Source organism: Lepidothrix coronata, unplaced genomic scaffold (assembly GCF_001604755.1).
Source record: "Lepidothrix coronata isolate B3197 unplaced genomic scaffold, Lepidothrix_coronata-1.0 Scaffold33, whole genome shotgun sequence".
Lineage (NCBI taxonomy): Eukaryota > Metazoa > Chordata > Aves > Passeriformes > Pipridae > Lepidothrix > Lepidothrix coronata.
This window is the reverse complement of record NW_016690213.1, coordinates 6172326-6185940: the sequence shown is the minus strand read 5'-3', so window position 1 is coordinate 6185940 and position 13615 is coordinate 6172326. Positions and strand designations below refer to the sequence as shown.

Here is a 13615-nt window from a genome sequence, read left to right as displayed (position 1 = left end):
CACAGATGCGGCGATCTGTGTTCCCCGACGCCCCGAAGTTTAAGACCCCATCCCCCTCAATCCGTCGATTTCCTGTATCAGAGTTGTCTGGATTTACTACAGATTGGATATTAAAAGATATTGTCCTTAGAGCACAAGCTCAATAAAGACTTGAAGCTTTCTTTTTCTTGAAGCAAAGTCCCAGAATAACAAAGTCACATAGTAGTTGAGGTTGGAAGGGACCTCTGGAGGTCATCTTGTCCAAGCCCCTGCTTGAGCAGTGTCAGCTAGTACAGGCTGCCTGAAACTGTGTCCAGTTTAGTTTTGAATACTCTAAGGATGGAGACACCACTAGCTCTCTGGCCAACCTGTGCCAGTGTTCAATCAACCTCAGAGTAGAAAAGCATTTTCTTGTGTTCAGGTTGAATTTCATGTGTTTAAATTTCTACCCATTGCCTCTTGTCCTGCTTCTGGGGACTACTGAGAAGGTTGCCTCCTTCTTCTTCTTTCCCTCCCATTAAATATTTTTACGTATGGATGAGATCCCCCTTCACCTCGTTTTCTCTGGGCTGAACAGTCCCACCTCTCCCAGCTTCTCCTCCTACAAAAGATGCTCCAGTCCTGTAATTATCTCTGTGGCCTTGTGCAGACTGGACTCTCCCCGGTAAGTCCCTATCCCTCTTGTTCTGGGCAGCCCAGAACTGGACACACTACTCCAGTAATAGGCCACCGGGGTGTGGCCTCACCAGGGCTATGTAGAGGGAAAGGATCACCTCCCATGAGCAGTGTTCCTCCTAAAGGAGCCCAGGATGCTGTGGAGTGCTGTTTTCTGGGCGCACACCCGCGCTCCCAGCTACCTGTGGGGCTGAGTCTGCCCAATGGCCTGAGCCCAGGATTAGCAGGCTGCAGTGTGCTGTGAGGAACAGGTGTCCATACTGAGGCCAGCAGCAACATGGTGATCCCCAGGGAGCTGAGGCTGCCTAAGGAGGAGTGAAACAGGCTAGGTAGGAAATGGAGAGGGCCAAAATTCTCGACAATAGACAAATTAAAAAAATTGAGAAGGTTTTAGATGTTAATTTTAAACCTAGAAGAGAATTAGATTGTCTTAAACATGCTATATTTTGAAAATATTTCAGTGAGGGAAAACTTTTATCACATGTTCAACTAACCAAATAGTAGTTAATAACCTTCTAAATTAGTTTTCTAAGCCTTATCTCCTGGGTCAGAACAGGGAGAAAAAAGGGAGCATAGGTGACTAAGTTTAGTCAAGTTACCTGGTAACAGAGCCAGGTAAGACAACTCCTGGGTCTCCTGCCTCACACACCCACATACACATACATACACACCGTGGTTTGTAACTGTAATTAGCACTGAACAAAGCACATCTGTCAAGCACATACCTCTTGCCAAGCCTGCACAGTTGGCAGCAAAACACCACCACTGTGGCTTTACTTGCTCAAGGTAAGGCAAGGCACTGCCTCATTTACCCCTGTGTCACCCTGTTCTGTTGGGGTGACAGTGAAAACAGTGAGCTTTGGGGCACTGTTGTTGTTTCCCACAGGCATACCACACTGTTGGGGATCTTTTCCAGTTGTTATTCTGGACTTCAAATGCATTGTTGGGATTGACTTTGGTTAAGTCACCCAGGTTGCAAAATGGGCTCAACGACAAACTGCATGTCTCATCAGACCTTCATTTCACCAAGTATTTCCGTGAGTGCCATGCTTCATCGCCAGCTACACAGACCACTTTTGCATCCAGGATGGAGTCTGCTTTCGGGAAATGTTCAGCAGGACCAACATGGACTCCAGGAATGCAGACATAGACATGTCTGAGAAAGCAAGCAGCAAGTTATGGTTGTTTTCAAGCCTCTTCTGAGGTGAGAGGAGGCCTCAGGGGTACATCTCAAAGTGTAAAGCAGTGACCAGATTAAAGGAGATTTAAAGCACAAATTAAAGGAGCCCTTATTAGAGAACACATTAGAAGAAGTAGGACAACTCGAACATTTTCTCAGGATGTGCTCAGAACCACACAGGAATTGTTTCAAAGAGCAGTGGCTTATGACTAAAAGAGACAGCTTAAAGTGTTTTTGGACATCATATGTCTCATCTTTACCACAGGTTTAGCCTTGCATGGGCAAACACTCCAATTCCAGCACAAGGGGCATTTCATTTCTTACTAAAGGATGCTATTTAAATGTTGGCAGTTTGAAGCAAGGGTGCAGTGCTAGATTTTTATGCTCTGACCCCTCTTCTCCACCCTTTTTGCGTCAAAAGCCCATTGGGGTTAACCCGCATGTATTGGCTGGGTGGGAGCACAACTTATGGTCAAATACTACTGGTTCCAGTGCTTATTTTCCTAAGCATTCCTATTGTCTCCAGTCAGGCTATTTCCATTGATAAAGACCATTCTTGTTGTAAAGGAATGTACTAGTAGGTTTTTTATTTGTAACTGGCAAATACTTGGCCTTTCAGCTAGCAACATCCCTAAAATGTATGTAGCTGTATGACTAGAATAAGATTTAAAGAAACTCAAACATTCATGCTGATCTTGCCTTAAAACTTAAATATCAGTTTCCTATCTTTGAAATATCTAACTCCCACCAATTCCAGTGAAACAGATATTAAGCACCCTTGAGAATTTGAACCTGAAGCATAGCAGAAGGCAAAATATAACTCACAGAAAGGCATAATAGAAAAATAATTATATTATAAAAATAACTTGTAGTGCTGTTGCAGTGGATATTCTGCACTTGGATGTCTCATTTAAAAGGATTTACAAGGTTTATAAATCTGGTTCTAAAATGTTTTAGAACTCAAATCTGAGATAGGTAGTGGTTTTTTTAAATTGCCACAACCACGTGAATGGGGTCAGCTGAAGAGGTTCAACTTACAAGAATTAGTATGATTTTTCTGACAGGCTCTATTTTCTCCTGTGTGTATTTGATAATATAAGCTACAGAATCACTTGTGTGTTCCAGTTAAAGACTATACCTCTACAAAGTTCTAAAAGTAGGCTCTCAAATCAGCTTGTTAGAGACAACAAGCCATATTGATTCTTACTGGGAACAAGATATCTATTAAGTTTTGATGTTGCTACCACCTGTGGGAAACATTAAAAGAAATTGGCAACAGTCAGAATTTAACTCTGTCTGTCAGGAAATGTAAGCCATTAGGCTGGTCCTAAAATCTAGGTGATTTTGGCCCACTAAGTCAAATTTTCATTTTTAGGCACAAAACACTGTAATTATAACCAGGCAGTTTATACCTGAAGACAGACAATGAACTGTCCAGTTGCCTAGATGACACATAACACTTCTTGTGTGCTTTTGAATGAGATGCTTTTTGATGTACTGAATCTGGACATGCTTATCTGGTGTTCAGTAGAACATAACAGGTTTTCGGATGCCTTGTAATCTCACTTTGTGAAATTAAAACATTCAGGTAGCTTTCCACTTTCATCATCTGTATTATATCACTTATCAACCAACTCAAGGCTCTCTGTTTTAATCCCTGGAAAGACTGCTACATCTTATGTTCCTCAGAATCTCCCCAGGCCACTCAGGTAAAATGTAGATAGTAAATCTGAGCTGCCCATTCAGAGCTGGACCCGGCTCCATCATTCCCTGGATTTGGCCTATGCTTATTGACTGAAAATTACTGTAGTGCCATCTAGTGCTACTCTGCTGATCCTTGCATTTGCTGTATAGTTTCCAAGGACATTGCTCTGGATTCATTACTTATAGCTCTAAACACTCTGAAATCTTGAAAATGCAATTAACTTCTTTGGCAACATTTCCCATCCCCCATTTTTTTTCTCAGGCAAGTCATTATATATATTATATACATTTCTATAACAGGCTTTCCAGCAATGCATTAAAACTGACTCTGAGTGTGGAGTGGGGAAGGATTTGGAGATCATCTTGCAAAGAGCATGTGTTCCTGCATCTTCCAAATGTGCAACTTTTAAATATAGGAATGCAGAAATTGCTCAGGAAATTATGCCTAGAGAAGGGGAGGAATCCTTGCTTGCAAAGATGATTTTGAAGCATAAAACCCAACCCAGCTGGTGAAGAAACTATTCTTTTCCCTGTATATATAGCATGCTATCTCTGTTGAAAAATCCACAGGCATTACCACACCCTAGGAGATGAAAAAGACTTCCAAGACTTTCTATGCAACTCTGTTAAGTAAAATGTCCCTTGTTCATGTAGCAATTGTCCCTGTTAACTCAAACAGGTCTCCTACGTTTCTAGACTGGGAGCACTAGAGGATTTTGGTACTAATATGGGACAGCTGCCCTAATAGAAAGTGCAGTTGAAAACCAGTTACCCAAAAGGCAGCATCTGGCTGTCTGCAGCCTGAAGCAGCGTGCCTTGAGACACCTAATGCCATATTTTCAAAGTATTTTTAAAGTATTACTACAAAGACAGTCCTAGTGGGAAACCAGCGGGAAATAAGCACTTGGGGTCTTGTGAAGATCCTGCTGGGTTCCTTCTACATCTGCAGAAGTTTTTAAATCTGACCTCAAGATACCTTGTGGTCAAGTAAATGTGCTTTGCTAAATGTGACACCGATTTTGTGAGCTGTGGTTCAATGTGACCTGTGGCCTGTGTGATTAAAAAGTAGCTGCTGTTGCCAGATGTTCCACGTGTCTCCCCAGGCCACTTATTTAGAGTGTTGGCAGCATCTACCCTCAAGCAGTCCAGCACCCCCGGGGCCAAATGGCTATTTCTGTTTTCTTGAAGAGCTATAATGTCAAAACATTTATCTGAAGTAGTTTGAGGCCATGCCCATGATAGCAACTGGGGAATGAATAATTTCAGGTATGTAACAGGTTCCACTTAAACCAGTAAAGCCTATTCTATGACTTCTTTCATCTCACAGTCTTTATATAGTTCAAGAACTATACTGGGCTTGTTCTTACAAAGTACTGGGCTTGTTCTTGAAAAGTCCTACTGGCACTCCCAGCCTTTTCATCACACCTTCAGTACAGATCTAAAATTAGACTCTGTTCCTGAAATTAATATATTGCTCTTCAATACACAAGCTACACATTGAACAATAAATTCTTGTCTTAGTGTTGCATTAGCTAAAGGTAAGATAGGAAGTTTTAAGTTTTACCACACCTAAGATAATCAAATAAATAATAGAAATTGTTTTTCAAGTAGTCTGCTTGAAAGTTATAGCATTTTATTAGCTAACAGAGCAAATTTTGCCTGATAGCAGAACTATAGGTAAGAGAGTAAAATAGGTAAGAGAGGGAATATTATAAAACTCTAAATAAATATTTATCAAGAATTTAACCCAGCATACAAATCTAGAAGCATCATTGCTATTTTATATAAATGTCTAGACCTTATTTTTTTTGAGTGAATTCATGCCTATTTAATAAGCAGGGTGGTGCCAACAATTTTATAGAAAAGCCCCACATGTATTTTTCCTCTGGAATGTCTCCAGGCAAGTCACACTCTTAAAAAACAATTTTTAGCTCTCATCCTGCAAAGGCTTGTGTATGTGTCAAGTTTTACATGCTGAGAAGAGCCTCATTGATTTAAATGGAGCTACTCACGAAGTAAAATGTTAAGCCTCTGCACAAATTTCACCAGGTTCAGGTTTTCTGTTTGAAATACATTTACGTATTCTCAGCTTTCCTTTTGAAAGGGCCCTTACTGCCCGTTGTTCAGTTTTTGTGTTTCCAACTGTCAGAGACTGAAACGGTTAATGATTTATGCATTCGAGGAGACTTTCGCAGGCTTTTGACTTCTGATGGGCAGCTGGGCCCATCCCTCCCTCCAGTGCTGAAGGTGTCAAGCCCTGAAAAGGCAGGAAGAGTCGAGTTTATACCTCTGATGGCCCATCAAAGCCCATCCCCCCCTCTGCCAACCTGAAAGGCCGGGACCAGGCCAGACACAAAAACTCTGCGCAGGCCCTGGCCCGTGACACTAAAACCATGGATACTAAAACCATAACTGGTCTATTCTGGCCTCAAATCGGGAGGCCTGGAGACACACCATCTATAATGCTGCTGTCTCCTTTGAGAGCACACGCAGGATCACTCTCGAGGAGAAAAGGCAACGCAGAAAGAACCGTGTGTTGCAGAATACACCATCTAAGGAGTCTTTCTGTTGTGCCTTTTGCAATCGGATATGTCTGTCTCGTATTGGCCTCATAAGTCACCAACGTGCTTGTAACAAATGTGGATAGAGCCTTCCCAAATCTTCGTTCGCGAAGCCTGGCCATGATGATCATGGAGTGTGAGGGGTTCCCTCCTTCACCCCCAGCAGATCAAGGCCACCACTTCAACTGACAGAAGCGGCAACTACCAAGTGTCATCGCTGGACCCCGTGGGCGGTGACTATATACGTTTTTTCCACTCTCATCTTTCCTTTTTCCTTACTCTCCCTTACTCTTATCCTGTCTTTCTCTCCCCTATGCATTTTCTTCCCCCCCCCCAAAGGTTAGCTCTATGTCACACTGTTATATGACAACACCCAAAATGCTAGCATACCTGTTGATACAAAATTGTTAAAATAAACCTTACCAATATATGTTTTCAGACACCGATTATTCAGTGTCGTTTCACTCTAATCCACCCCAAGGGAATTATTGATAAGAACCTGGGTTACCCCCCTCCCCTTTTTCTGGGGCGGGTCGTAACACCAACACTTTCTGTAGCTGTTCTAGTATTACTCCAGCCTGAATTTGCTGGAACATTTTGCAGGATCCTGCAAACTGTGCAAGAGGAAACTGCAAGAAGGAAACCTATACAGTCTATACTTTGCACAGATCAGGACTGCAATACATGATCCTTTGAACAGTATTCACAGATCTCTGTGAGTTAGTGAGAGATGGAATTTGATCCAACACAAAATGTCTCAAATACACTCAACAGGAGTAAGCATGCCCCCACCCCACCCCATGAATGCCAATAACTTTGATTTTTAAAAAAAGTTTCTAGTGCTGTTCCTGAAAAAAAGTCAAATGTGATTTGGGAATGACACAGTTTAGTAACATCTTCTGTGGAAGGAGTCCACAGAACGTAATTTCAGAGTCTCCATTGCTGTCCAACACTTTCTCAAATCGCAAAGGGGTGAAAAAACTTGATGTGAGAAGACACTTTTCAGATTTTGCCATGTAAGTTCTACAGAATGACAGCAAACTGAGTATCTTCCTGAAGTCTTGGAGGTGACTGTATAAGCTATTTCAGAGGTGTTCACTGTCTATCTTGGATCATGCTCAAGTTAGAAGACTTAAAGCAGTGATTTATAATTACCATCTGAGTGGCATCCATTTGGAACATATCACAGGAACTGTGGGAAAGACTGATACAGTTTAATTTAGGAATTTTACTTTCCATTCTGTTAACTCTGTTAAGACTTTCAATTTTAAGACTGTGCTAAATATGTCTTACCAGTAAAATATACCAAATGTGCAAACGAACTATCTAAATTTTACCTTTTTTTAAAGGTTAGGATTACATTTCCATTTTACCTAGAAAGTATTTCACACATTTTGTGAGCACAGCGTATTACACAAAATTGAGCTGATTGACAGTGTCACAGCTAAAGACATTACACAACTGCCTCATTCTTTTAAAACGTCAAATAGATATTCTACTCCGGTATACTTCAAACTGTGTGAGAGATTTAGATATAACAGGTATAGATCAGTTTTTCACTGTCAAGTAATAAATATATCTTAAGAAACAGTATTGAAACAGACATCTTTAAATACAAATATTACCTTCTAGGAGTTGTACAGAGGATAGCAACACATGACTTCTGAAGTGACATCTATCTTCACATTTTTACCACATATGATGTGGTATTTGGCATATAAAGTTCTCCTCTCTGATACTGTTCTGACTGCTAAACCTGACCTGATTTCTGTCTGAGGGACTTTTTCTTATCTACTTTCTTTTGCATGTTTTGTTTTGTTGGTTGATTGGTTGTTTTCTTTTTTCTTTGTTTTTTTTATCTCTTCGTGCTGCTTTTACCCTTGGGACAGAACTGGTCTAATTTGTACCTTCATGGATGATCCTGAACGTGGTATCAAGCAACAGAGTAGGGAACCCACCACTGCTCCAATACAAGTCCTTTCCAAAGACCAGGTACCTGTGTGAATAAATGACCTCTCTCCACTCAACCTGATGAATGAATGTAACTAAACATTGACTTCTATATTAAGCATGTATTTAACATGTAACAGTCACATAATGGGTGTGTGCACATCTGCATGAAGGGAGAGGTCAAAACATTCTGTTCTAGGAGATATTGATGTTGGACATTAGACAGTAATGCGGGGAGGCACTGAGGTTTAAGGTAGAGAAAGGAAGGAGCAACTGTGTAGGAAGGAGGCTGAAGAGAGCAGGATGAGAGTGAAAACCAGGATGCACAAGGAGAGTGAAGGGTGAATGGACTGGAAGAGAAGCAGCAAACAACAGCAATGGGCCAGGCAAATGGAGGCTGGTGCAGAAATAGCAGAGCCCAAAGTTTGGAGTTCAGGACATGGTTGTCTCCAGAAGGACGAGGCCCTTACCAGCTGTTGCTGTGCATCTCTTCAGACAGTGGGAGAAATGAAGGTGTTGGAAGGCTATGGCTGTTACTCCCTGATCTCAGCCTTAAATGGATGCTTTGAGGAAGAGTAAGATTTTAAAATGCTGAGGGAGAGAGAAAGATACAAGGGAAGGTGAGATCTGAGTCGAGCCTCAATATGACTTGTGATTTTATTTCAGGCTGCTTGCCAACACATATTTAATTTATTTTTGTGATTGCTATTGGAGAATATTAAAATGTGTGTCAAGTTGTGACCTGTCAAAGGTGTTCAGAAGGTGTTTCAGTCCATAGCAGGGAAAAGATTTTGTCACTCCTCATTTAACACTCCCCAGGTTAAGTATTTAATGTGGCCAAGGGCTGTCTGTAAGTGCACTGGAGAATCCAGCTGGAGCAGAGAGGCGTGGAGGTAATCTTTGATAAAGAGACCAGATAAAGTGAGAGCAAACTGGAAACTGAGCTGTGCGGAGGTCTGTAAGTGTGAATGTCATCTGTAGTCTAACATCACACTGAAATCAAATACATTTCTAATGAACTCTTCCAGCCTTCAGAAAGATTCATACACCTTGATGCCCTTGAATATGGCAGATCAGTGCCTGGGATCCTTTTCTCAGCTGCTGCTGCTGCTCCCCCAGTGGGATGGGAGGCTGTCTGATTTGCACGGACTGGACAGTTGAGGCACAGAAGTTCGGAAACCCTACTAAGCCCCTGAGACCTTGACTACAGCTGTGATGGCAGCAGGAAGCCCCTTTCAAACTCTCTCACCCTGAATAACTTCTTTGTCCCTTAATCCAGGACCTTTAAGAGAAGAGAAAATTGGTGAATGCTCACTAGATCCTGTCACTAAGCTTCAGGACTTATGGCTCAGGTGCAAAGGTGCTGCAGCACCGGTCTCCTCAAGGCGTGGGGTCCTCTATCAGCCTCCACTGCTAGAGCAGGAGACTCTCAGAGTCAGTACTGCAAAGCAATGGAAGGATGGAGAGAGCCATTTTACCCGTTCTCTGTTCCTTATTGTCAAGTAATAGTGCACAGGCCAGTCAGTTTTCATAACTTGCTGTGGGTTATCTGATATTTAGTAAGAGTTGCAGGGTTTGCTTTGAAAAGAACTGACATATTGCAGGATTGCTCTGGAGCCAATCTCTTGCAAAAGAGTATCCCATTTCACATTGCTGACTAACACACCCATCTCTCAGTGGCACTGTTTCCTATCCCCTCTGTTTAACAGCCAGATTCATTTTCATCCTTTATTACCATTTCTTTAGTTTTACACAGTTCACTGCTGTAACTCCAAATAATCTCCATCTGGAATATAACTTTGACTCTCTTTTTTCATATTACTCATTTAGTTTTGTCGATGTTTCAGTTTAACTCTGCCTTTTTTGGGGGATTTTTTTCAATTTTAGTAGTGAGTTGCTGGAAGATTGTTAGCCAAGTTTCTGGGTGGATTGCATTAGCTTCTCATTCTTATTTAAAGGTACCAAAAGCTAAAAGTTAACAGATTGTGTCACAGCATAGATTTCATAATTTTTTTGAAAAACCAGGAATAATGCTTGTAATGGATTCCTTTTTTGTCCTCCTAATGCTTGCTGTATACTTGTGATGAACTCTATCAAGATAGCAAGTTCAGTTGTGTTCCCAAGTCTCTGTAACTCCTTCTTGGTAGTGGAATGCCTTTCCCCCCCTTCAATATTTATGTAGTTTCATGTCTCAATAAGTCTAAATATATTTCTGTTTAATAGTAATAGTGTGGACTTCTATATGATGTTACTTGTCTTTCTGGTAGATTGGTTTCTTTCTATTTATCCTTTTCTCTTTTATCCCTACAAATGCAAGAGGTGTGTTAGAACAGACTTGCCTCTTTACCAAGTGCTTGATTAAAATCAGTTAAAGGCTCCTCTTTATGATTTCTGCACATGCAGAGCAGAAATCAATGAACTCATTCAGGACCAGGCTCTGTCCTCTTTTTCACAGGAGTAGATCAAGAGATCTCTGCTGACTGCTCTGGAGTTATAGTGCCTCAGTTTATGAGACCAAAATTTCTGCTTTAATATGTAGCCAGCAGCATAGTTCTCTCATTGTCAGGAAGATGCTAATTCCTATGAGTGTTTAAACTTTGTTTTCAGAATGGTTAGAAAGTGAGCATATCTTTTTTCAGCATTCTCTGAACTTCCATTGATAATTAAGGTGTTTTACAAAGTACTGCAGAAATTCATTACACCATGAATAAAGACAAGTGATTTTTTTTCATTTTCCCTTCAAATTTGAATGCATTCGAAATCTCTGACTTTATTGGTCATCCTTTCCAACAGTGTAGAATTATGGTGCTGTTGCAGCAAGCTGATGCCTATTGGTGCAGCAATTGAGCTCTCTCTGATCTGAGGGATTATCTGTAGATCTCTCTTAACATTTTTCTCCTTGCTTGGGCCTAAAATTTGGCAGATTCCTACTCTGCTCAGGGGCTTTCTGTAATATAAGTGAAATGCATTTTATGATGAAGTGAGCTAAGAAAAGGACACAGACATTATTCTTTTTCTTTTCTACTCATTTAGTACTGCTGTGTGATTTGGTATTCTCTGGCAGAAAAGAAAAAAAATCCTCAGTTTGCTGCTGTGACTTCTGTAATCTGTGGTAAATATTGTCAAAACTGAAAAGTTTGAAAAGTTTTCACTCTCCTTGAATATTCAATAGATTACCCTTATCCAATACTTAGGTTTCTTTGTAGGCTTCTGCATGTAAGTTAAAGAAATTCTGTCCCAATAAATGAAGCTTCCCTTCAGCAGGAGAGACATATAGAGAATCCTTCCCACCCACTCCACACAGGTGGGAAGGATCCTTCTTTTGTGGGGCCAGAGCTCCTGGGCTTACCTTGAGGGTTTTGGAGAAACTGGAGAAGGCTGCCTTGTGGACCCCTTTGCATTTACCATTTCAAAAGCCAGACTGGGTATCTTTCTACCAGAAGTGGTGGGCTTGACTTGTGAATCCCAACTGCTTCTGTTATGTCAGAATAAGACAAGATGATCTGCAATGACTCTTTCTGGCTGCAGGGCTTATGAATAAATGAAGTGTTCTTGGGGAGACCTCTCCATCATGAGGAACAGTAAATTTGTTCATGTGCACAAGAGTCAGAGAGGCTTAAATGACCATCAAATTATAATTTCTGAAGATCTGCTAACTTTGCTTTCTAGTTTTTCTAAGGTAAAGGTTTTCCATAGAATTCCTTTGTAGTTTGAACACATCTGATACCTCCTGCTACATTTAGGAAATCTGAAAATATTTATAACTTTTGTGTAGTAATTGCCTTCTACTCCTTTCAGAGCAGTACTGACAGCACTGTAACAGCACTGACCCTGTGGCTGCAGGATTCCCATGTGTCATTCATTCTGTTGCAATACTTTTTTCTACCTCTGAAATTTTTTTCAACTCTTCTTGACTGATCTCATCTACAATAGAGAGACACTGAAAAACAATTGCAGATTCTGGTATGTTATGCTGGCTTGCTAGAAAGATTTTCTCTTTTTGTTGAGATATTTACTAAAACTAATTAAGTTTTAGAAAACGTATGAGTTGCATTATTTTTTTAAAAATTGCAATGATTTCAAGAAAGTATCTTTTTATAGCTTCTAGGCTCTTAAGGAGCATAAGTTTTCCATAAAATAATGTTTTATTTTTCAAAAAGAGTTGGTTTTACTCCAAATGCCAAAAGCTAAGACATTTGAGAATGTGAAAATTCTTTTCTATTTTCATTGGCAAATAATTTCCATTTCTGATGATATATGATCTTACAGCTTTGTAAGGTGATATGAGCCTTTATTATTGCTAACATTTATTTTGTTTTAGAGGGAAAGCCAGCAGGGAAGACTATGGGGATTTGCAAGAGAGTAGAGAGCATTATAACTACATTAATTATACTGGCACTTCTAATATTTCTTCAAATAAATTTGTCTTAGTGTTACAGCTCCATTACAGTTAGATGCCAGTCAGCTTTTCAGTGTTCTAACATGGGTTTTAGGATTTAGAATGGCGTCATATGAAATTGTTTCTAAGCCCACTGTGTTTTTCTTCAGTGAAGCTCATTGTTTAGATAATTGTTTATTTGTCTACTTGTCTGTTCTTAATCATTTGCCTTCAATTTAAAAAGCATCCAGCCCATTAATTGAACTAACGATGTTTGCTCAACTGACACTTAACTTCAATAGTTCTTTTTAGATGTACAGATCCTTGAGAGTGACATAGTGGCAACATTTAGGTGCGACTGTTTCACACGGTCGAAGGTCACCCATGTGTAGTTCAATCTGCCTGTGCAACATGTTGTTTCAGTGTGTGCTTCCTCCCTCCTCCCCTTGCCTATCCCCGCAATAAATGGAGGGCTCTTGGTCATGCACTAACAGTGACTATGGAGGAGTTTTTTGCAGGTGCATTTGCCCTCTTTTACCACCTGACCTTTATGGTCATAGAGAGCAAATTCCACCTTGGAAAGCTAAGGATCTAGAAGAGCAAAGCTATGAATAAATTAGCAAGGCCACACAAAAAAAAAAAAGGAGACAAAACCTAGAGCTCAGCTCTTTGAAATTTATTCCATAGATTCCAGCAAAATCAGTCTTTCATAGTGATTCAAAAGGGACCAAGACAAAGCTCTGAGTTTGCAGAAGTCTGCATCCTTCTGAAGTAAACAATTTTGCCTGTCTCCGAATCTCTTCCCTATTGTCCTGCCCTATGACCAGTTGTCCCCTCGCTCCTCCTGCTCCCCCTCTATTCCTTCAGTAAGTCCTGTGATTTTGCACAGGTCCTTGTCTCTCCAGGCCTGTTCATGCCCTTCCCCGCAAGAGGGAAGGAGCTTTTTGAGAGAGAAAAAAATGTGTACATGTACTATAAAAGGCAAGCCTGGTCATAAGGAAGCCATTCTGTAAGTTGTTATGTACAGAATTTAATTGCAGATTCAAACCCTAGGTTAGAGGAGAACCCCAGTAGTTTGACAAAGCATGCATGACTTGAGACACAAGTAAACAAATCCCACACTTGCTAGTTTTATTATCCTTCCTCTGTACACTGCTCTGTGAATCAGTGAATAAAGATGTGAAAGTC

The 13615-nt window shown here is 40.6% G+C and overlaps 1 protein-coding gene and 1 long non-coding RNA gene across 3 annotated transcripts in view; one reads left to right on the top strand and one right to left on the bottom strand.

Moving 5' to 3' along the window:
- The window catches only part of SOCS5 (suppressor of cytokine signaling 5), a 45529-nt gene extending 39567 nt beyond the window's left edge, over positions 1 to 5962 (bottom strand). Inside the window, exon 1 of the mRNA XM_017811727.1 lies at positions 5551 to 5962. The gene's annotated coding sequence lies outside the window, so the exon portion shown is untranslated. The remainder of the gene's footprint in view (positions 1 to 5550) is intronic.
- A 255-nt stretch (positions 5963 to 6217) lies between these two features.
- LOC108495748 overlaps positions 6218 to 13615 on the top strand; it is a 28582-nt gene continuing 21184 nt past the window's right edge. Inside the window, exons 1-3 of one of the 2 annotated variants that reach the window (XR_001874225.1) lie at positions 6218 to 6332; positions 7989 to 8091; positions 8869 to 8935. This is a non-coding gene — a long non-coding RNA (uncharacterized LOC108495748). Of the gene's footprint in view, positions 6333 to 7988; positions 8092 to 8868; positions 8936 to 13615 lie in introns of those variants that run through there. The other variant, XR_001874224.1, reaches the window with a different exon arrangement.